The 21,240-nt window shown below is 46.8% G+C and overlaps 1 protein-coding gene across 4 annotated transcripts in view; it reads left to right on the top strand.

Annotated features, from left to right (window-relative positions):
* The window catches only part of OSBPL1A (oxysterol binding protein like 1A), a 134,971-nt gene that overhangs the window by 54,159 nt on the left and 59,572 nt on the right, over nt 1–21,240 (top strand). The gene's annotated exons all lie outside the window — the stretch shown is intronic.

Genomic DNA, 21,240 nt, shown 5'->3' with positions numbered 1-21,240 from the left:
TGGGAGGCAGGGAAAGGGGGATAATGGTACTGGGGCCCCCAAAGTGTCTTCAACATCAGTATAAAAGAAATGTGCAGAGCAGAGACCCAAGCAAACATGCTGTGCCAAGGCCCCAAATTTCTCTTCAGGCCTGCAGCTGCCTTGCTTAATGCACTGAACCAAATACACGTCTGAGGCTTCTACCTTTACTAGATGGGTTATCTTTCATTTTGCTAACCACCTAGTGCAGGAGTGGACAAACTTTTTGGCCCAAGGGCCACATCTGGGTAGGGAAATTGCATGCAGGGCCATGACTGTAGGGCTGGGGTAGGGAGCTGGGATGCAGGGTGCATGAGGGGTTTGGGGTGTTGGCTCTGGCCCGGTGCCACTTACCTGGAGTGGCTCCAGGGTGGCAGTGGCATGCAGCAGGACGTCCCTGCGGCCCCTGTGGGGGGCAGGGGGGAGTAGAGGGCTCTGTGTGCTGCCTCCGCCTGTGGGTACCTCCCCCGAAGCTCTCATTGGCTGTGGTTCCCCCTTCCCAGCCAATGGGAGCTGCAGGGGGTGGTGCCTGCAGGCAAGGGCAGCACATACAAAGCCCTCTTCGCACCCCTTCAGTCTGGGCTGCAGGGATGTGGTGCCAGATGCTTCCTGGAGTGGTGCGAGCTGGATCCAAAGCCCTAACGGGTTGGATCCAGCCTGTGGGCTGTAGTTTGCCCACCCTAGTGGAATTTGGTACGTCAAAGAAACATTTTCCTCTGCAGCTAGGAATCAATACAAAAGAGAATCTTGGGTTTGTTTGCATATTGTAGATTAATAATCTTTTTTCAGCTGTTCGGCCTTCCTCCATGTGTTTGGACAGGTCTCTTTTGATTTAGATAAGCAATTTGTTTTCATGGACACTTTTAAAAAAAGCGGTGTCCCTTTTATTGCACTTAGTTACTAATGTGCAGGGCCCTATGCAGATGGTTCTTCCCTCTATCTGGAATTGGTTAAATCCAAGGTATTAACAGCATCTTTATTCCAGGGAATTTCTCTTTTTATGTGTATTTATAGTTTAGATATGCCCGCCCCCAACCACCATCACCACCATTGGACTTATAATAGTGCCCTGTTTGTTTATACTATTGAGTGCAATTCTAATTCTTCAGTGGAAATGTACTGCATGTTTGTTTTTTCATGTTGATCTCTGGAGGGTGCTTCATAACCAAGTTACCATAGATAGACTTGTTCTCCTGACCTGTGGTGACACTCTTCAGTTCAGCTTTGTCTTTATCAGCCATTTGTATTTCAAAATAAGGAAGATTGTGTTGGTGTTGAGTCACTTCCAGTTCCTTAGCAATGATCCACACACACTGGATCCATTGTCAAGGCTTGGATAGGAATGGAAAGTCTTAATGCAAACCTCCTTCTTTACTCACAAGCCTGCTATACTTGCATGAGCAAAAATGCAACATAATGGAGTGAGTGGTGAAAGATCTGTTTATCTTGTCATAGATCTAGTTTAATTTTCCTTTACCCAGTAAACTAATACCTACTTGTGAAAACTCCATTCATGAATGAGGGAGATGGTTCTGTGTGGTGGTTCTTATTCTATGATCATATTTGGTAGGTATGCTGCTTTATATGAAGCCAAATTCATTCCTCTATTTTTATTTTAATGAGCAAAGTAGTGTTTTATAAATACCATATGACGCTAAGAAAAGGGTACCAGACTTTAAATTGTTCATATTTGTAACCTTTATAGTTTGATACAAATAAGGGCTTGATAGCATAATTGTTTCCATGAAAGAGGTGACAGCATGGTTTTTTGACAGTAGTTGTCATTATTTATTATTGCACTATAACTACTTCATGTTGGTAATCTATTTTCCTGCCTTTGTTTGAATAGTTTTGGTAATCGTAATAAAGAATCTTAAAATGCCCAGGCAGTGAAAATTCTAGTTCAGTTTCATAGCATTGTTCTCACCATCTCATTTCTTAATATAGAAAGCTCTTGAAATATTGAAAAGGAGATATGAGCTTCGTGCATTACAGAGCACTTTTAGTTGACAGCTCCTGTCCCTGATGACTCAACTTAAACTAATATTGCTACTAAAAAACAGAACTTAGCTTTCTATTGGAAATTCCATTCAACAAAAGCAACATTAATCCTACATGATTAGTTGTCTTCCTGTTCCTGCTGATCTCTCCAGTGCAAATGCCATATACTTGGGGTCTGCCCTGGAAAAAGGATTTGGCCCTAGTCACATGTTTCTAGCTTCTGCCAGCGTGCGTTGAATACTCTCACTACTTTTGTGTAAACAATGGAGTTCTTCTCATGTAAGGTTTTCTATGTGAAACACACACATCTAGACGGACCATGAGCAGAAGAGATTCCAAGAATGCTATCACAAAATCAAGACACTTATTTTCAAAAATTCTTCTCCTGACACACACCTTTCTCTGCTAACAGGACACTCAAAAGCAGAGTTAACTTAGGGTACGTCTATACTATCCCCTGGATCGGTGGGCAGTGTTCGATGTATCGGGGATCGATTTGTCTCATCTGGACGTGATCTGCTAATTGACACCCATACTCCACCTTGGTGGGAGGAGTAAGCGCAGCTGACAGGGGCGCCACGGCAATTGACTTGCCACCATGAGGACGGCCACTTAAGTTGAACTAAGATTCTTTGACTTCAGCTACGCAAATAGCGTATCTGAAGTTGCATATCTTAGTTCGATCCCCCCAGTGTAGACCAGCCTTTAGACTGTCAAACTCCTTTCATGCAGGATCATTTTCAAAGGGTCTTGCAATCTCCTTCAGATGTGTTGTGGGCTTCTCTGACACTCATGTCTGCTGCAATCTCTAGGCCTGTTTTCATACCCTGTCTAGATCCAAGTTCCTTGCCCTTTTTTAGGGCTCTTTGATCAGACTTCTTCCTTGCCTAAAGTCCACTGTCTCACTCATTTTACTGTGTCTACTGCACTAATTTTGTTGAATTTTGCAGCCAGTAATCTATTTAATGCCACCTATCAAACAAATTTGTAATTGTGAAAGAGGCCTTATCTCATGCTCAATAGTTTATCTGGTTTTTATCAAAAATTGACTTTTGCTTGTGTCATAATTTAACTTTTTCTGGTACTAAAAAGTGTAGCTTGCAAACTTGTTAGAATGCAAAGCTAACTTTTTAGAATGCTGCTGTGTATCTGTTGTATTGGGTCCAGTTTTTGACCTTTGAAAAGTTAACTAGCAAGAAGGAATGTCCTTTTCTCCATAGCCCACAGTTGTAGCATAATTATACAGTACATACACCAATGCTACTCTTGTGTTGTGAGAGTCCTTACTAATGCATTATAAATCATATGCCTTCCACCTCTGAATTTTTTAAACTAGTGGGGGAGTTCAGTTTCCTCCACCTGGTTGTATTGAGAACTTCAGCCTGCCCCTACCCCACAAATCACATCAGGTTGGGCAACGGTGACTTATGAAGGGTAAAGCTGAGTTGGAGGAAAGCGTTAATAACCTTTTACAAACGTTGCATGTTCTGGATGAATTGGTAAAGGTCGGTCACTGCCTGGCCGCAGCTTGTCACAAAGCTAAGGCGGCACTTAGGAATAAGCCGGGGCAGTGCGGTGAGGATAAGGTTACTCATGTGGAACTGATGCACAAAGTGTGGCGGGACCTTAAAAGAGGAACTGTTTAGTCATTTTCCTCCCCTTTAAGCATACCCCATTTTGCCCTACGAGTGCTTTAGGGAGAAGGGCTGCAGCTCCCGGCCGGGCTGGCTCTGAACACAGCGCTCGCTAGGGCCCCGTGGGCACTTGCACCCAGCATGGCTGAGCCCCCGCCGTTAGCCTCTGCAGTGCTTTGGGCATCACCTTCCCCGACCCGTCCGGCCGCGGGTCTCTGCCTTCCGCCCGCAGCTAGAAGGGGCCGCGTGGGGGGCGGGGACGGGAGCTGCCCGGGCAGCCCCTCCCCTCCCCGCTCGCCCCGCGTGCTGGCGGCTGCAGCGCAGGGCCGGGGCATTTCGGAGTGGTGCAATGACCCCCTGGCCGGGCAGGGAACCGGCTTGTCTCTGGCGAGTCTGCGGCGGGCCCCGCTCGGCTCTCGCGATACACCCCGCGGGGGGCTGGGTGCTGCTGCTGCAGCTGGCTGGGATTTGGAGCCGGGAGCTGGCCGCGCTGCGCACGGGTGCCGGGCATGCCCCCGCCGGCTGCAGAGAGCCCCGCCTGGGCAGCGCCCCGCAGGGTGTTGTGAGAGCCGCGCCAGGGCACTGCGGGACCCGGCAGCCAGAGCACGAGGTACCGCTGAGGCGCTCGCGTCTCTAATCTGGGGGCAGCAGCTGTGGCGGCCGGGCCGTGGAGGTGATCGGGGGAGACGGGACTGCTCTTATCCCTGCACACTAGGAGACTGGCCCTAAGCGTCAGGCCGGGACACGGGGCAAGGTGAACAGGCTGGACCCTCCGGCTTTCGAGTTGCTTAGCCGCTAACAAGTCACTTCCTTCATGGTGTCTTTTGGCAACTACAAACCTGTCAAGGTGCCTGACTTGGCGTCCACTCTCTGAAAGTTAATAGGTTTATTGCTCTTCTTGTTGACGTTGGGATGAAACCCTCAACATAGTGGCTAAAACGTATTCACTAAACTGTTAAAAAGACTAGAGTGATTTGGGAAGCTGTTCAGTTATCTTCAGGCCGAATTTTTACTGGAGTTTAGTTTGTCATTGAAGCTCCATCGTCAGAACAAGTGTAATTTGGAATGTTTCTGGTGGTGATTTTGGCACAAGGTTAGTAAATCTTGTTGAAAGCAAGCTTTTTCCTCGCTGGGTCTAGTATCCTAGCTGAACTTGGGTTCAAACTACAATCTAGGGGCAGTTTAACCTGGTGTTGACAGTGACATTAGTAACATATTGCTACAGTGATACAGTAATTTAGCACAGTTAAAAAAGCTCTACTTAAATGTCCCCAACATTATAAAACTGCATACTGATATCTACATTCAATATAAACAGGTTTTAAAATCTGTTTTCTGCAATATTAAAACTTCATTCATTGCAGCACCAAGAATTTGAAAAAGAAGCTTAATTAAACACAAGCAAAGCTGATTTAACTTTTTTCATCCTCTAGCACTGTAGAAATACAAAAAGTATGCTGAACAGTAATTTAGATCTTTATAAAACTCACTTGTGATCAAAGGTGGCATTAGTAACAGGTAGTAAGTAACCTCTTTAAACAGCATGATTTTAAAATTGACACTGTTCCTTTTTAAAGATTGAGATAGTACTTGCACTCTGCTTATTTTCAACAGTTTTCTCCTTAGTTAACTTGGCTGAATCTTTCTCACTGCATGTGGTAAACATTCCAAAAGATGAGTAACTGATAAATGACTGAGAGATTTTATTAAAGATAGCAAATTGGGAAATGCAAGTTTATTTTCACAGATTATTTTAGTCAGTGTTACACACCAAGCCTGATATTTACATAATCCAGAATAATACACTCCTTATTTGCATTCTCTGCACTAACTTTTGTCAGGAACCATTCACAGTATATTTAACTTGGGTAGCTGTATCAAGGTGTACTTCTTCACTAGTCACGTGCATAATTAGCACAATATGTTCAGATAAATGCATTTGTAATTTGAATGATCATAGTGCTTATACCAGTTGTTAGTGTAATGTCTGTGTAGAAGGCCAGTGGAGAGGTGATTGATTTTTTTTTTTTTTTTTGTTTCATGTTGCTTTAAATAGCTTGGAAACCTCAAGCTGTGCCCAAGGCTAGCCTTGTAAATGTTTGTCTCTGTTGCTTAACTCTGTTCTCATTTTACACTCCTATATTTAAATTGGATTGCATGCTCTTCCAGTACATGAAACTCTTTCTGTCCTGTACAGCTCCTCACGCAGGGATGTCGATCTTGTGACTCAGGAGCCCGTTCTGAAAATCAGAGCTCTAAATTATTCTTCAGGGTGGCTGGTAACTGACCTGATTGTGAATTGAAAACTGAACTGCTCCCACTTTGATTTGTATTGAGTATTGAATCGGCCCTACTGCTTCCTATGGGAAGAAAGTACGGGGTGCCTCCCCTACAGCCTCAATGCTCTGGGCATGAGCACTGTGAGCAACTGCAGCAAAGGGACAGTGCCGCCGCCCGCCTGCCCAGTGTATTGCAGGAAAGTAAGGAGAGCAGCTCTGGTTGCTATATTGCCTGGCAGACTTGTGAGATCCTTGGGACAGAAGGATAAAAGTTCAGCTGACTCTCTGAGCTTAGAACACCTAGTGAAGGATGCGTCACAGCCATCCAGGACATCTGGGAGACGGAATAAAGATGAGAACCAGCAACCAGTTGATTCCATGATTCCCTTTTCCAGCTGACTCTCGGGTTAGAGCAGTCTGGATGCTGATGTACTCAAACTAGCTAATTGTGATCCCCAAGGGACCTTGTGCACTCTGGGGATAGCCAGAATACAGTGTGCTGTGGCCATGCCCTCTTCCCAACCTCTGACTTGCCACCTGTCATGAAGGAGGCATGGAAGCTGGCTTTGAAACACTGAGGATGCTCCCTTCTCCCTTGCACCTAGTGGGAAACTTGGAGGTCACTTCTGGTCTTTCCACCACCTGAGCACAGCAAAAGGGATAGAACAGGACTAAAAATCTGCTGCAAAGTAGATATTGTGCCTCCTTTGCCCCTTTAGAGTAGTGTTGTTCTTTGGGCTGAAAACATTTGACACTGACTGGGACCTGTGGTACAACTAAAATGTTCTGATATACAGCTGGCTTCTCTGCCTTTGTCTGTCCGGTCTGAAGGTGCTTCCTATCATAGTCCATGTCATACAGTAAACTTTGCATTCAGCATGGTGATAGGTCCCTACCATTAGGATTTGCAGTCTGAATTAGGGCCTGTCTGCTTCAGCAAGTTTTACCAGTAATAATAATCTAGTTATACCAGTGTAATGATATTGATATAACATACCCCACCACATCCCGGTCTGGACACTTTTCTAGAGGAATAGCTCTTTTCAGTAAGTAGGTGAACCCTGTTTCTCAAGTGACAAACTGAACCAAAGAACAATATTTTTTTATACCAGAATGAGTGTGTCAATATAAGCAGTTAATGTGGTTAACCATATTGGTCTAAATACATACCTTGGGTTATACCAAAAAAGTAACTACATACATCAAAGAATGACACACCCATCTGGTATGGGAGGACAGTTATTGATAAGCTTATAGTAAGGCTTATCTCATCTCTAACATATTATATTAGTGCCCAGAGGCTCCAGGCATGGGAGATGCTTCTTGTGCTCAGGAGCTGAGGATATGCATACTCAGAAGAAGACCTGGTCCTCCTTACCCAAAGAGTTTGGTCTGAAGAGACAGATGAGTGGGAGGGAGAGGAAATGGACTACTGCATGTGAGAAGAGGCGTAAGGGTGAAGTTGAGCACACATCTTGTTGGTTCCAAGTTTTTATAAAGTCTGTCCTGACAGCGTGGTATGTAATATTCTTTTCCACCCCTGAAGGAGAGCTTAAAATTTTTTCTTCCCATGGATGTCCTGGGATGGAAAACTAGCCATGTTAGAGGGTTCCTCTTAAGGGGAGAGAGCTGCTGAAGTCCAGTAAGCCCAAGGCCTTAAGCTCCCAACTCTTGAGTAGGGCAGTTGAGTATTCTTCTGATCCCAAGCCTGTCTGCCTGGGCCAGGTTCAAAGTATGTCAGTTGTGTGCAGAACAGCTGATAGACCATGTATCCTAGTGGACAGACCAACCTGTTCAATATGCAATTGCACAGTCAAAGCCTAGTACCATTATGTATTTTTCTGTTGGTTCTGTTATGCATGTTGCATATTTCTTTAGTGCCTTGTTTTTAATGTTGTATAAAGTTAATTTTTAAATACTGTGTAGCGACCAGCAATTTCAAATTTCCATCAGGTAAATGGGGCATGAGCATAGGGGAGCTTTTTTTTTTCACTCAGAGGCTAAAGACTTACACTTATAGTGCACTATTGCTGTTGTAAGTTCTTTGGAGCAGAAATCCTTCTTTTGTACAGTCCCTAGCACAATGGGGTTCTGACATGTGACTGGGGCTCCTAAGTGCTACTGTCATACAAATAACTGATATGCTTCTGTTTTTGATAGTTGAAATGCAAACTCTGTTACCCCCTTGCCAAAAGCTCAATTGATACTATATTTTTCATTATGCTTTTTTGAAGAATGAATTCTGATTTCCTTCTGACCTTAAAGTCTATGAGTCTTATGATTTAAAGGGGGAAAAGTCTTGACCTCTCTCAGCAATTTGATTTTTAACTGTGATAGGTAGTGTGTTTGCATATAATTTGTATCAACAAAATTCAGCATCTCTAGCTGTGTAACTGCAGTGGAATTCTGTGGGTAAGTTAAACTAGCCTGTGCAAAAGTTTGTATCTGGCTTTGATCAACTTGAGATACGAGACTGAAGGGAAAATGCCTTCAGTCATTTCAGTGCGTTAGTTGCTTACTAATGCACATACTGGAGTGGCTTATTGCTGATGGAGTATAGCTTGTTAGTTTTATTCCATTATTAAACAGTCCCATGGAATTCATGGTGTTTCACTAGGAACTGCTTTACATGGGACTCTGGAGTTTGAGGGATGGTTGAAAACTGTCCTTTTTCTTTAATGTAGCCTTTCATTCTTCTGCTTCTTGCTTCACCTCTGTTCCCCACAGGCTGCCCCAGGTAAATATCTTTCCTTTCCCCTCCATTAACAAACAACAAAATATCCCCACAGCACTTTATGGCTAGAACCTCAGAACAAAATCTTAGAGTTGGTGTATAGCTGTGACATCACGAAGGCCCAAACAGCTTAAAGAATATGGTTTTGCAAGCAGAGACTAAATAATCTGCAGAATACAGAACCCCTCTACTCTGGAGTGAACAGAACTCTTTTTTTTAGCTCTAGATGAGGAGAATGGAGGCATGTAGACAGGCCAGACTCACCCCCACGGTGCCTCCTGCTGGTTACTTCTGGGAATTAGCTCGGTTCTAGCTCCAGAGCGCCCTCTGCAGGCCAGTGATCCACCTGTCCTCTGGCCCCGTGTCCCTCCCTGGACCTGGTGCCCTTTTACATGGAGTGCTGCTCCCAAGCAGTCACCCCTTTCTCTGAGGGTTTCCCCTTCCTGGGGGACCCCCATCCTCTGTCCCCACTTTGCCTCAGTATAGGCTACTGCCCAGTCTCCACCTAGCCCCTGTTCACTGGGGCAGACTGCAGTATCAGCCACTTATCATAGGCAAAGGGGTTTGGACCTGCTGCCTTTGCCTACCCTTGGGTTGCTCCCTGCAACCCCTAGTACCTCTTGGCCTAATGTTAGGTGGCAGCCTGGGGCTTTCCAGGCAGGAGCTCCCAAGCTCCTCTGCCTTTCCCCAGCCCTGCTTCACTCAAGGTACCTTGTCTAGCTCTCTGCAGCCAGAGAGAGACTGTCTGCTTCTAGCTCCCCTGGCCTTCTTATGAGGACCTGTTGCTCAATTTGGGGCATGGCCCCAGCTGCAGCCACTTCCCCAATCAGCCCAGCCTAAAGGCTGCTTTCTCCAGCCACAGCCCCTTCCCAGGGCTGTTTTTAACCCCTTCAGGGCAGGAGGGGGGGTCCACCCTGCTACAAGGCCAGAGACAAATTATATTAACACTTAGGCCTACACTCCAAACTTTGGTTGATTCGTGTTAATGTTGACATAAAGCAACTTCAGTTGGTATATTGTTTGTGCACATCCATAACTGGCTTCTTGCATTGGTGCTGCACATATTCATCAGGAGTGTTTGTTGATGCAGAGTGGCACACCATGGAAACTGTGCTGCTGCTTTGAATGCTTGTTCACGTCCGTTCCAAGTAGGTGTGTGCGCACTGCCTGCACGGTTGCCGGAAATCCCCCCCCAGCAACTCCCATCAGGTCAGCTGTGGTGCCTTCATGGTGTTCAATATATGACCCTGCCAACCCAGCCCCTCCTCAGTTCCTTCTTGCCACCTGTGACAGTTGTCGTAACTACAAGTGGCTTGCATGCAAGTTCTACTTGCTTCCCCAACTTTCTAGTGTAGTTTTTCTGAGTAGTTTATAGTTCTAGTTTTACTGGTAGTAGTTCTGTTAAGAGTGCTAGGGTTTCCACACCGACGTTTCTCCTTGGAAGCCTAAGGGCATGCCTCGATCCCCAGGGTTCAAGTCCTGTAATAAGCCCATGCCAACGGGCGATCCCCATGATGCTTGTTTAAAGTGTGTTGGGGAGGCTCACCAAGCTGATAAATGCAGGATTTGCAAGGGTTTTGACCCAGGGCCAGAAAGAAGCAGGATTTCAGGTTGAAACAGCTCCTCGTGGAGGCAACTCTTAAACCGCAGTCTGCCTCGGCATAGCGGGACCCAGCACCGAGCTCCTCAGTGGCAGAAATGGCACAGCGGAAGATCTCGGAGAACAGAGACTTATGGCACCACCGATTCCCCGTACCTAAGCTTGTGGGAGCTGCCTCGTGCTGGTCCCACTCTCCACTGCTGCAGAGGAGGCACGCCAAGCAGAGTAGAGGCGGATCTCCTGTGAGACCCTCTCCTGCAGTCTCTGCCAATGGGTCACATCCCAGAGAGGAACACTCGGTACCGAGATCCTTGGAGTTGGCACCGGGAACTTCAGACCCACAGGGAGTGCTATTGAGCCCAGGGCCATTGGACTCACCAATCCATATGGTGGAGGAGGCAGGGCTGCCGTCTGCCCTAGACACGTTTTGAGGCCACGCTGGACTTCATTGCCTTGATGGCACCATTGTCCCTGACTCTCTGACAAGCCCCCGGCACTGCCAAGGGCACTACCGTCCCACAGCAAGCCTACAGTGCGCCTGTCCACATCGCCAGATCACTGATCCCTGGCACCAAGTGAAAGGGGGTGCCCTCATGAGTCCTGGAGGTGCTGATCCCTGGATCGTCAGAGGTCCCGCTCCCAGCGCCGACCCCCTCAGTACAGATCAAGTTCTCTGCTCTGCTCTTCCTTTGTGGCACCACTCACCTGGCCAGCTCCGATTGGCACGGCCCTGGCCCTCTAGATCCTGATCCCCATCCTCAGAATCAGACGCGGGGTCTAGATACTCTCACTGGAGCTGGCACCAGTCGGCACATCAACAGCCCGACACAAGTACGATGGCAAGGACTAGCACAATGGCCTTTTTTTGACTCGTGGGCATATCACCAGTTACCGGGTACCTTGTCCAAGGGCTCCTGGTCAGTGGCATCTGAGCCCAGGCTGCTGAAGGCCTTGGCCAGCCACCCCATGCCCAGAGGTGTCGAAGGGATTCTGGCTATAGCACCTTCACCAGCACAGACACCTGCCCCTACGGTGGAACAGGTGGTCACCGACCCAGAACAGCAGGTTGAGCAGGAGGTCCCCATGTACCAACAGGCCCAGGATGACCCAGTTCCTCTGCCTGCATCCTCATCCTCTTCCCCAGACGAGGCAGTAGAGGAAACTTCGGTCTCAGGACCACCACCCATAGATAGTTGCACCAACCAGGACCTCCTCTGCAGGCTGGTGTGCAATATGGGCTTACAAGCAGAGGAGGTGGTAGAACAGGAGGACCCAGTGGTAGGTATTTTGGCCCCAGAAGGTCTATCCCGAGTGACACTGCCACTCATTAGGACCATTCAAAATAACACCAAAACTGTGTAACAGATCATGGCCTCTATCCCCCGAAGGCCAAGGGAGTAGAACGCAAATACTTAATTCCTTCCAAGGGTTAAAGTATCTGTAATCCCACCCACAGCCCTGCCCCTTGGTGGTGTCTACGGTTAATGAATGTGAAAGACAGGAGCAGCAGGGACCCACACTGAAGTTCAGGGACTTTTTTTTTTTTTTCTTTTAGAGAGAGAGAGAAATTGACCTTTCCACCAAATAGGCCTATTCCAGAGGGGGCCTGCAGCTGAGGATTGCTAATCAGCAGGCAATCCTGAGCAGATATAATTTTAACTCATGGAACTCCATGCTCAAGTTTTAAGGAGTTAATACATCTGAGTCTAGGGGTCACTGGAGGAGGGCAAGGTAGCAGCACAGACCTCTTTACAGGCCTCACTGGACACCGCTGACTCAGCGGTGCACACCTTGTCCTCCGGCATAGCCACGATGAGGACCTCGTGGCTTCAAGTTTCAGGCATACCCCCCGAGGTCCAACAGATCCTGCAAGACCTTTCCTTTAATGGGACAGGATTATTCGCAGAGCAGACTCCAGCTACGCAGCCTAAAGGATTCAAGAGACAATGAAGTCTCTGGGGATGCATACCCCAGCCAGTCAATGAAAACACTTCAAGCCTCAACCCACTCAATGTCCATACCAACCTCACTAGGCAAGACTTTTCTAGAAGGCGAGGTAGGAACAGCAGACATAAGCCGTCCCAGCCCTTGTCGTCATAGGGCCAAGCGCACACCACCTCGGCCTCCAAGCAGGCCTTTTGAATGTGCACCCAGGGATGACGTGCCAAACACTGTACTCTGCTTTCAGAATCATCTATCCCACTTCTACCGTGCATGGTCCCAAATAACGTCAGCCCACTGGGTTCTCCACACGGTAGAACTGGGATATTCTCTCCAGTTCTGCTCCTGCCCTCTGTCCCACCCCCATGTCCCATTGCTCTTCAGTGACACTTCTCACGAGCATCTCTTTATCCAGGAGGTGCAATTGCTCCTTGCCATAGCAGCGGAGGAGGTTCCTCAGGAGCTAAAGAGCAAAGGGTTCTACTCCTGCTATTTCCTAATCCCCAAGGCAAAGGGGGGGTCTCAGACTCATTCTAAACCTGCGAGGGCTCATCATGCGGCACTTCAACTTCACCATGAACTTGGTCTCCCTGAGCACTATTATTCCTTCCCTGGATACAGGAGCACTATTATTCCTTCGCTCAACATGAGATGCATACTTTCACATAGCTATTCAGCCTGCACACAGATGATTTCTGCTGTTTGTAGCCAGCCACAAACACTATCAGTTCACGGTCCTTCCCTTCAGTCTGTTGACAGCCCCCCCAAGTGTTCACCAAGTGTATATTGGTCGTAGCAGCCTTACTCTGCAGGAGGCAGGTGTAGGTATATCCCTACTTCGACAACTGGTTACTCAGGGGGTGCGCCAGGGAGCAGGTGGAGTCTCAAGTCTGACTAGTCAAAGCGACTTTCCAGAGGCTGGGACGGCTCCTCTGCGTGAAAAAGTCAGCCTTGTCACGGACTGAAAGAGTAGAATTCATCGGTACGGTGCTGGACTCAGTGCAGGAAAGTGCTTTCCTGACAGACCCAATTTCAGACCATGACCGACATTATCCAGAGCCTCAGGCGGTACCCCAACCCTCTACCTCAAGGGGATGCCTGCGTCTCCTCGGCCACATGGCAGCCTTCACTTATGTGGTCTGGTATGCCAGACTGAGGCTCAGACCACATCAAGCATGGCTCGCGTCTCTATACCGCCTCGGGTGCAACAGCCTGGAATCTGGACAGTCACGGTGTCAGGCCAAGTACTTGATTCCCTCCAATGGTGGTTTAATCCTCACACAGTGTGCAAGAGAGTCCTCTTCAACAGCCCCCAGCCCTCCTTGTCCCTAGTAATAGATGCATCAGCTTTGGGTTTGGGGGGCACATTTGGGAGAGCTCCAGACACAAGGGTTATGGTTGCAGGATGAGCTCTCCCTGCATATCAATGTCAGAGAACTCAGAGCAGTATGGCTAGCATGCCAAACCTTCCTATCCCGGCTTCAGGGCCAGTGTGTACAGGTAATGACGGACAACACTACGGTCCTGTTTTAAATCAACAAGCAAGGTGGAGCCAGCTCTTCCACCTTATGTCAGGAGGCCCTGCATAGAATTCCTCCAGGTTTTTGCAGTGGGCTATCTCCCAGGTGTGCAGAACGAGCTAGAAGACCACCTTAGCAGACCATTTAGCAATCATGAGTGGGTCATCTGTCTGGATTTCATATATTCCATCTTTCAAAAGCGGGGGTTTCTCCAGGTCGATCCGTTCACCACCCAGAGGAACAGGAGGTGCCCAATGTTCTGCTTCTTTCAGAAATACAGCCCAGGTTCGATCTTGGATGTGTTCCTGATTCCCTGGGGAGACAGTCTCATGTATGTTTTTCCATCATTCCCACTCGTGCAGAGTACTGCTGAAAATCCACAGAGAGCAAAAGTAAATCTGCTGGCCCCGGCATGGTCCCGGCAACACTGGTACACCACACTTCTGGAGCTGTCAGTGAAAACTCTTATTGTGTTACCACTGTACCCTGATCTGATCATACAGGACCACAGTTGCCTTCACAACCTGGACCTCCAGTCCCTCCATCTTGTGGCTTGGAAGCTTCATAGCTAAACCCAGTGGAGCTCCTGTGCTCAGAACCAGTAAGGAAGATTCTGCTCAGCAGCAGAAAACCATCAACCAGGGCAGTTTATCTGGCCAAGTGGAAGAGGTTCACTTGCTGGTGTGCCAGCATCACACTTCTCCACTCCAGGAGTCTATACTACTCATCCTGGAGTACCTTTTGCACCTCAACCAACAAGGCCAGGCAGCGTCATCCATCAAGGTACACCTTGCTGCTATCTTGGCCTTCTATCCAGGCACCTCTGGACACTCCATGTTTTCTAACCCTATGGTAGGATGTTTCCTTAAAGGCCTGTAATACCTATATCCTCGGGTTAGACAGCCTCTTCTGGCATGGGACTTTAACCCGGTTCTCTCCAGACTAATGGGACCCCCATTCAAATGGCTGGCAACTTGCTCTCTTATCTACCTGTCATGGAAGATAGTTGTGACCAGGGTCCTAGTGGGGAGCCACCTGTGGTCATTCAATTAGGGTGAACTGCAGAGAATGGGACAGACAATCCCCATAAAACTGGTGGATATTCCAATACTTACATTTACCAAGCCAGTATAAAACAGGCCATTTGCTTGTTCCTCCACCATTCACAGTACATTTCAAAGAGGGAGATCCCGTGTGTTCAATTCATTTACATGATAGGATGTTCTTTTGACCTGTGAATTGAGAATACAGCATAGACAGGGATGGTTGATTACATTGTCCACCCTACTCATACATATGTTTGTGTTTTTGTGTATTTATGTATCTCCCTACATGTCTTTTGAGGGTTATTTATTTTGCAGGATGTTTAATCCTTTCTAGCCATGCGTGTCACCCCCTGCTTGAGACTGGTGTGGAAGGGCAAAATTCAAGCTCCTGGATACATCTTAAGTTCCTTACAACATTGATATGAGCTGTGTTTATATTGAATTCTTTGTAAGGCCAAATTATCGATGCATGCTTTGGCCCCGACCAAAAATTTAGCCCATACTTTGTGAAACACTTTAGTGATTTCAGGGTTTGGTCTGTGTTAACTTAACATAGCCATTCATGTTTTTTAAAGAGCCCTTAACTCTGGCATTCAGCCATGAAGGCTCTCAGGTGTTGTACTTCAGTTTCCCTTCGCACACAGTACTTCAAACTTGTAGTGGTTTTTCTGCTGTGTACAGTTTTTGAAGATTAGATACAGGAGCAAAGAATCCTGTGGCACTTTATAGACTAACAGATGTTTTGGAGCATGAGCTTTCGTGGGTGAATACCCACTTCGTCCCATAAAAGCTCATGCTCTAAAATGTCTGTTAGTCTATAAGGTGCTGCAGGACTCTTTGCTGCTTTTACAGATCCAGACTAACACTGCTACCCCTCTGATACTTGAAGATTAGATACAGGCACTAACGGTGAAATATCAGTATTACCAGGCCTTTTAACATAGCATGTGTTGTGTAATGAAACAGTATAACCAAGAAGGCTTTTATAACGTAATAAGTTCTTATGTTACACCCCAAATATGTTCAAGGGTTTTTCCAAAAAACCATGCACATTGTACATTTTTACAGTTCTTGGTATCAGTTAGTTACAATCATTAGCAATAATATCAGTTTTATCACAAGTGTAGATTTACAATTATTTTTGTCATGCCAAGCCTTTGATTTAGACAAATCATTCTTTAGGTCAGCTTATTCAATATCCCTTTTGAATCTTTGTAGCTTTTTCTTGACCTCAAGATCTTCCTTGACATAGGCTTTCAGTTTAACCACTTCCTTGGTGTCTTTATATTTTAGGGTTAACCTATGGCTTCTATGTGCAAGGTTTAGTCCTTTCCTTCCTCCCTGTCCAGTACGGTCAAAATCTGAACTCTTTTGTGTAACGGAATCCATTGGCTAGCTGAATACATCCTCTTTGCTAATGGGTATGTGTAAGTCCTCGTCGCCTCCCCCCACCCCCCAGTCAGTCAGGTAATTTGCATCAACACGAACATTAGCCTGTTTACTAGCTTTCAGATCCTCAAGCTTTAAGACAGAGTCCAGGCTTGGAACTAGTGAAGAGATACCATCCATTTTCACTAGCATGTTAGACTCAAGATTCTTTTGTCCTTCCGTTAAACTCTGTTTGCACATGGAATCACATCTTAAGTCCACTAAGACTACAAGTCATATCCAGAATATCTAGAGATGAGTTTGCCTGCTCTCCCCTTCATCTTGTAATCCAATTTTTTTTCCTCAGTACCTGAGTCAGATTGATTACTTAAAGAATTAACATGGAGACATTCACATTCCAACAACCTTGTCTCCCCAACAAGCTGCTTAAGCTTGTAGAGACGGATGTAGAGGCTCTCTACACAAACATCCCACACACAGATGGAATACAAGCTGTCAGGAACAGTATCCCTGATGATGCCACAGCACAACTGGTGGCTGAGCTCTGTGCCTTTATCCTCACATACAGCTATTTCAAATTTTGATGACAATATATATCTCCAGATCAGTGGCACCGCTATGGGCACCCGCATGGCCCCACAATATGCCAATATTTTTATGGCCGACCTGGAACCTGGAACGCTTCCTCAGCTCTCGTCCACTCACGCCCCTTGTCTACCTACGCTACATTGATGACATCTTCATCATCTGGACCCATGGGAAGGAGACTCTGGAAAAATTCCACCACGATTTCAACAGCTTCCATCCCACCATCAACCTCAGCCTGGACCAGTCTACACGGGAGGTCCACTTCCTAGACATCACGGTGCAAATAAGTGATGGTCACATTAACACCACCTTATTCCGAAAACCTACCGACCGCTATGCCTACCTCCATGCTTCCAGCTTCCATCCTGGGCACATCACATGATCCATTGTCTACAGCCAAGCACTGAGTTAAAACTGCATCTGCTCTAACCCCTCAGACAGAGACCCACACCTACAAAATCTCCACCAAGCATTCTCAAAACTACAATACCCGCACGAGGAAATAAGGAAACAGATCAACAGAGCCAGATGTGTATCCAGAAGCCTCCTACTGCAAGACAAACCCAAGAAAGAAACCAACATGACTCCACTGGCCATCACATACAGTCCCCAGCTAAAACCTCTCCAACACGTCATCAGGGATCTACAACCCATCCTGGACAATGATCCCACACTTTCACAAGCCTTGGGTGGCAGGCCAGTCCCTGCCCACAGACAACCTGCCAACCTGAAGCATATTCTCACCAGTAACTGCACACCACACCATAGTAACTCTAGCTCAGTAACCAGTCCATGCAACAAACCTCGATGCCAACTCTGCCCACATATCTACACCAGCGACACCATCACAGGACCTAACCGGATCAGCCACACCATCACCAGTTCATTCACCTGCACATCCACCAATGTAATATACGCCCTCATATGCCAGCAATGCCCCTCTGCTATGTACATCGGCCAAACTGGACAGTCTCTGCGGAAAAGGATAAATGGACACAAATCAGATATTAGGAATGGCAATGTACAAAAACTTGTAGGAGAACACTTCAACCTCCCTGGCCACACTATAGCAGATCTTAAGGTGGCCATCCTGCAGCAAAAAAACTTCAGGACCAGACTTCAAAGAGAAACTGCTGAGCTTCAGTTCATCTGCAAATTTGACACCATCAGCTCAGGATTAAACAAAGACTGTGAATGGCTTGCCAACTACAAAACCAGTTTTTCCTCCCGTAGCTTTCGCCCCTCTCTGCTAGAACAGGGCCTCATCCTCCCTGATTGAACTAACCTCGTTATCTCTAGCTTGCTTGCAAATATATACCTGTCCCTGGAAATTTCCACTACATGCATCCGACAAAGTGGGTATTCACCCACGAAAGCTCATGCTCCAAAACGTCTGTTAGTCTATAAGGTGCTACAGGATTCTAAACACTTAGGACTTTCTATGAGGGAGGAGCAGGAACAGAGATGAGGCACTTCCCTGCTCCTCCCCCTCCCTCCTAGAAAGTCCTAAGTGCCGCCAAACAGCTGTTTGGCAGTGGGGGAAGTGCTGGGAGGGAGTGGGAGGAGGTGGAGAAGAGGAACTTGTGCAATGCTCCCTTGTAAAGTTGCTGCTCTTTCACAGAATCTTACAAGCAAAAGACAGAGTAGGCAGCCAAACGATGCTAGGGAGCATTGCACAACTTTAAACGAGCATGTTCCCCAATTGAACAGAGACGTAATTTTGAAACAACATTAAGTGGGAGGATCTTAAGTGAGGAGTTATTGTACAGATAGGATGTTCTTTTGACATCTGAAGTATCAGAATACAGCATAGACAAGGACTGTTGATTACATTGTCCACACTACTCATGTATGTAAATACACAAACATTATCTCCCTACATGTCTTCTTTTTGAGGGTTATTTATTTTGCAAGATGTTTAACCCTTTCTAGCATGTGTCACAATAGTCTTCCTGGTCACCATCACATCAGCCAGGATGGTGTTGGAGTTAAAGGGCTTGTCTACACTTTCCAGGGGATCAACGCATAGCAATCAATGCATTGGCGGTCCTTGAAGACCCACTAAATTGACCACAGATAGCTCTCTTGTCAACTCCTGTACTCCACCAGATCAAGAAGAGTAAGGGGAGCTGACACCGTCGACATGGCGTAGTGTGTCCCCTTCCCCCGTGTTAAGAAGATCTAAGCTACATCTACTTGTTACACTATTCACAAATCAAATTTAGTAACTTAAATTGACTTTTCCTGTAGTATACACAAGGCCAAAGGCCCTTAGTGCCGATCCACCATAAACAGCCTTCCACAAGGACAATGTGTAACTCAGACCTCCCCCGGCCTTTCTCCCTTAGGTAGTGTCACAATTCTATACTAGCCAAGACATTTTTCTACTTGTCTTCTATCCCAAGCCACGCAGCAATATTCAAGAGCAAAGGCTGCACTCACTGGATGTTCGGGCATTAGCATTCTGTCAAGCGCACAGAGTTGTTCAGAAGGTCAAACCAGCTGCTTGTGGCAGACCGCATGAAAGAACTCCCGGTCTTATCTCAAAGATTATCTTCCTGGATCATGGCCTGCATCAGCACATATTATGAGCTTGCCAAGGTCCCAGCCCTGCTTGAGGCTCATTCCACAATGGCCCAGGCCTCATCAGCTGTGTTCCTGGCCTAGGTCCTGATACAGGATATCTGCAGGGCAGCTGCTTGATGCATACATTCACCTCTCACTACACCATCATACAGCATGCTAGAGATGATGCAGCTTTTGGCAGGGCAGGCCTCCAATCAGTGATTCCTTAACTCTGACCCCACCTCTGGGGTAGAGCTTGGGAGTCACCTGATTGGAATCAACATGAACAAGCACTCCAAGAAGAAAAAACGGTCACTCGCCTTCTTGTAACTGTTCTTTGAGATGATGATCACGTCCATTCCAACACCCTCCCTCCTACTCCGCTGTCAGAGTAGCTGGCAAGAAGGAACTAAAGGGGAGTTGGGTCAGCAGGGTCATATATTGAACGCCATGAAGGAGGCACTCCAGTGGGCACCACAGCTGACCAAATGGGAGCTGCTGGGGGGCGGGAAATTTATGGCAACTGTGCACACAGCACACGCACACCTGATTGGAATGGACATGAACAACAACAATTGCAAGAAGATGGATAACCGTTTTATCCTGCCACCATCCAGCATGCTGTCTTTGGGAAAGCTTTGGCAATGCGTGCTGGGACAGAGATGAGTCATACAGAGGTGATTGGGAGGAAGAGATCAACTTCCAGCATGCAACTGTTTCCATCCCATAATGTCATCTGTTTCCCATAATTTTTTTTGCACCTTTTTAAGAATTCCCATGACCCCACACAGCCCTTCTTACTGTCTATCTCTTCTGACAAAAGCATTGCAAGCACAGTATACTCAATCCTCCGGTATTTGCAGAGCCACAAGAATAACTAAATCAGCAGGGAATATGACAGATTGCTGTGGGACATAGCAAGAACCAATTAAATATTGTTGGTGGCATTCATGGAACAGCTGCAAAAGGTGGAGCGCTACTTCTGGTATGAGAAACAAGCTCTGACAGGTAGGAGCACATTGTAATATAGGCTTAGGATGATGAGCAGCAGTTGCAGAGCTTCCAGTTGCACAAGGCCACATTCCTGGATCTGTGCACCGAGCTAGCCCCAGCCTTTCTGGAACAGGGACACCAAAATGAGAGCTGTACTGGCAGTGGAGAAGTGAGTGGCGATCACACTGGAAACTTGTAATGCTGGATTGCCATCGGTCAGTGGGAAATTATTTTAGAGTTGGAAAATCATTGTGCTGGCTATTGTAATGCAAGTGTGCAGGGCCATTCATCATCTCCTGCTATGCAGGACTGAGACTTTTGTTAACATACATGACATCTGGAATGGATTTACAGCAGCGGGGTTCCCAAACTGCCGTGAATGGTGCACACACCCTTATTTTGGCACCAGAACACCTTGCCACAGAGTACATCAACAGAAAGGACTACTTTTCTATGGTTATGCAAGTGTTGATGGACCATAGGGGTGTGCTTTACTGACATCAAGATTGCCTGGTGGGAAGTTGCATGGTGCTTGCTTGCTTGTTTTAAGAACACAGGACTGTTCAGCAAGCTGCAAGCAGGGACTTTTTTCCCCAGCCACTGAAAGAATGTAAAGCATGTAAATGCTTTTACCATTGGCAATGTTGAAATGCCAGTAGTGATCCTGGGGAACCCAGCCTATCCCTTGCTCCCCTGTCTCTTGAAGCTGTACTCCGGCCACCTTGACAACACCAGGGAAAGATTCAGCTAATGGTTGAGCAAGTGCAGAATGATAGTTGAATGCACTTTTGATAGATTGAAAGGATGCTGGTGTTTACTCTCAAGATTGGATGTTAGGGGAAAAAACGTACCAATGGTTACAGCTGCCTGCTGTGTCCCGCATAATATATGTGAAGCAAAGGAGGGAAAATTGCCGCTGGGTTGGAGGTGTA

Source organism: Gopherus evgoodei, chromosome 2 (genome assembly GCF_007399415.2).
Source record: "Gopherus evgoodei ecotype Sinaloan lineage chromosome 2, rGopEvg1_v1.p, whole genome shotgun sequence".
Classification (NCBI taxonomy): domain Eukaryota; kingdom Metazoa; phylum Chordata; order Testudines; family Testudinidae; genus Gopherus; species Gopherus evgoodei.
Note: the sequence above shows the minus strand (reverse complement) of the source record. Positions and strands in the feature narration are given on the sequence as shown.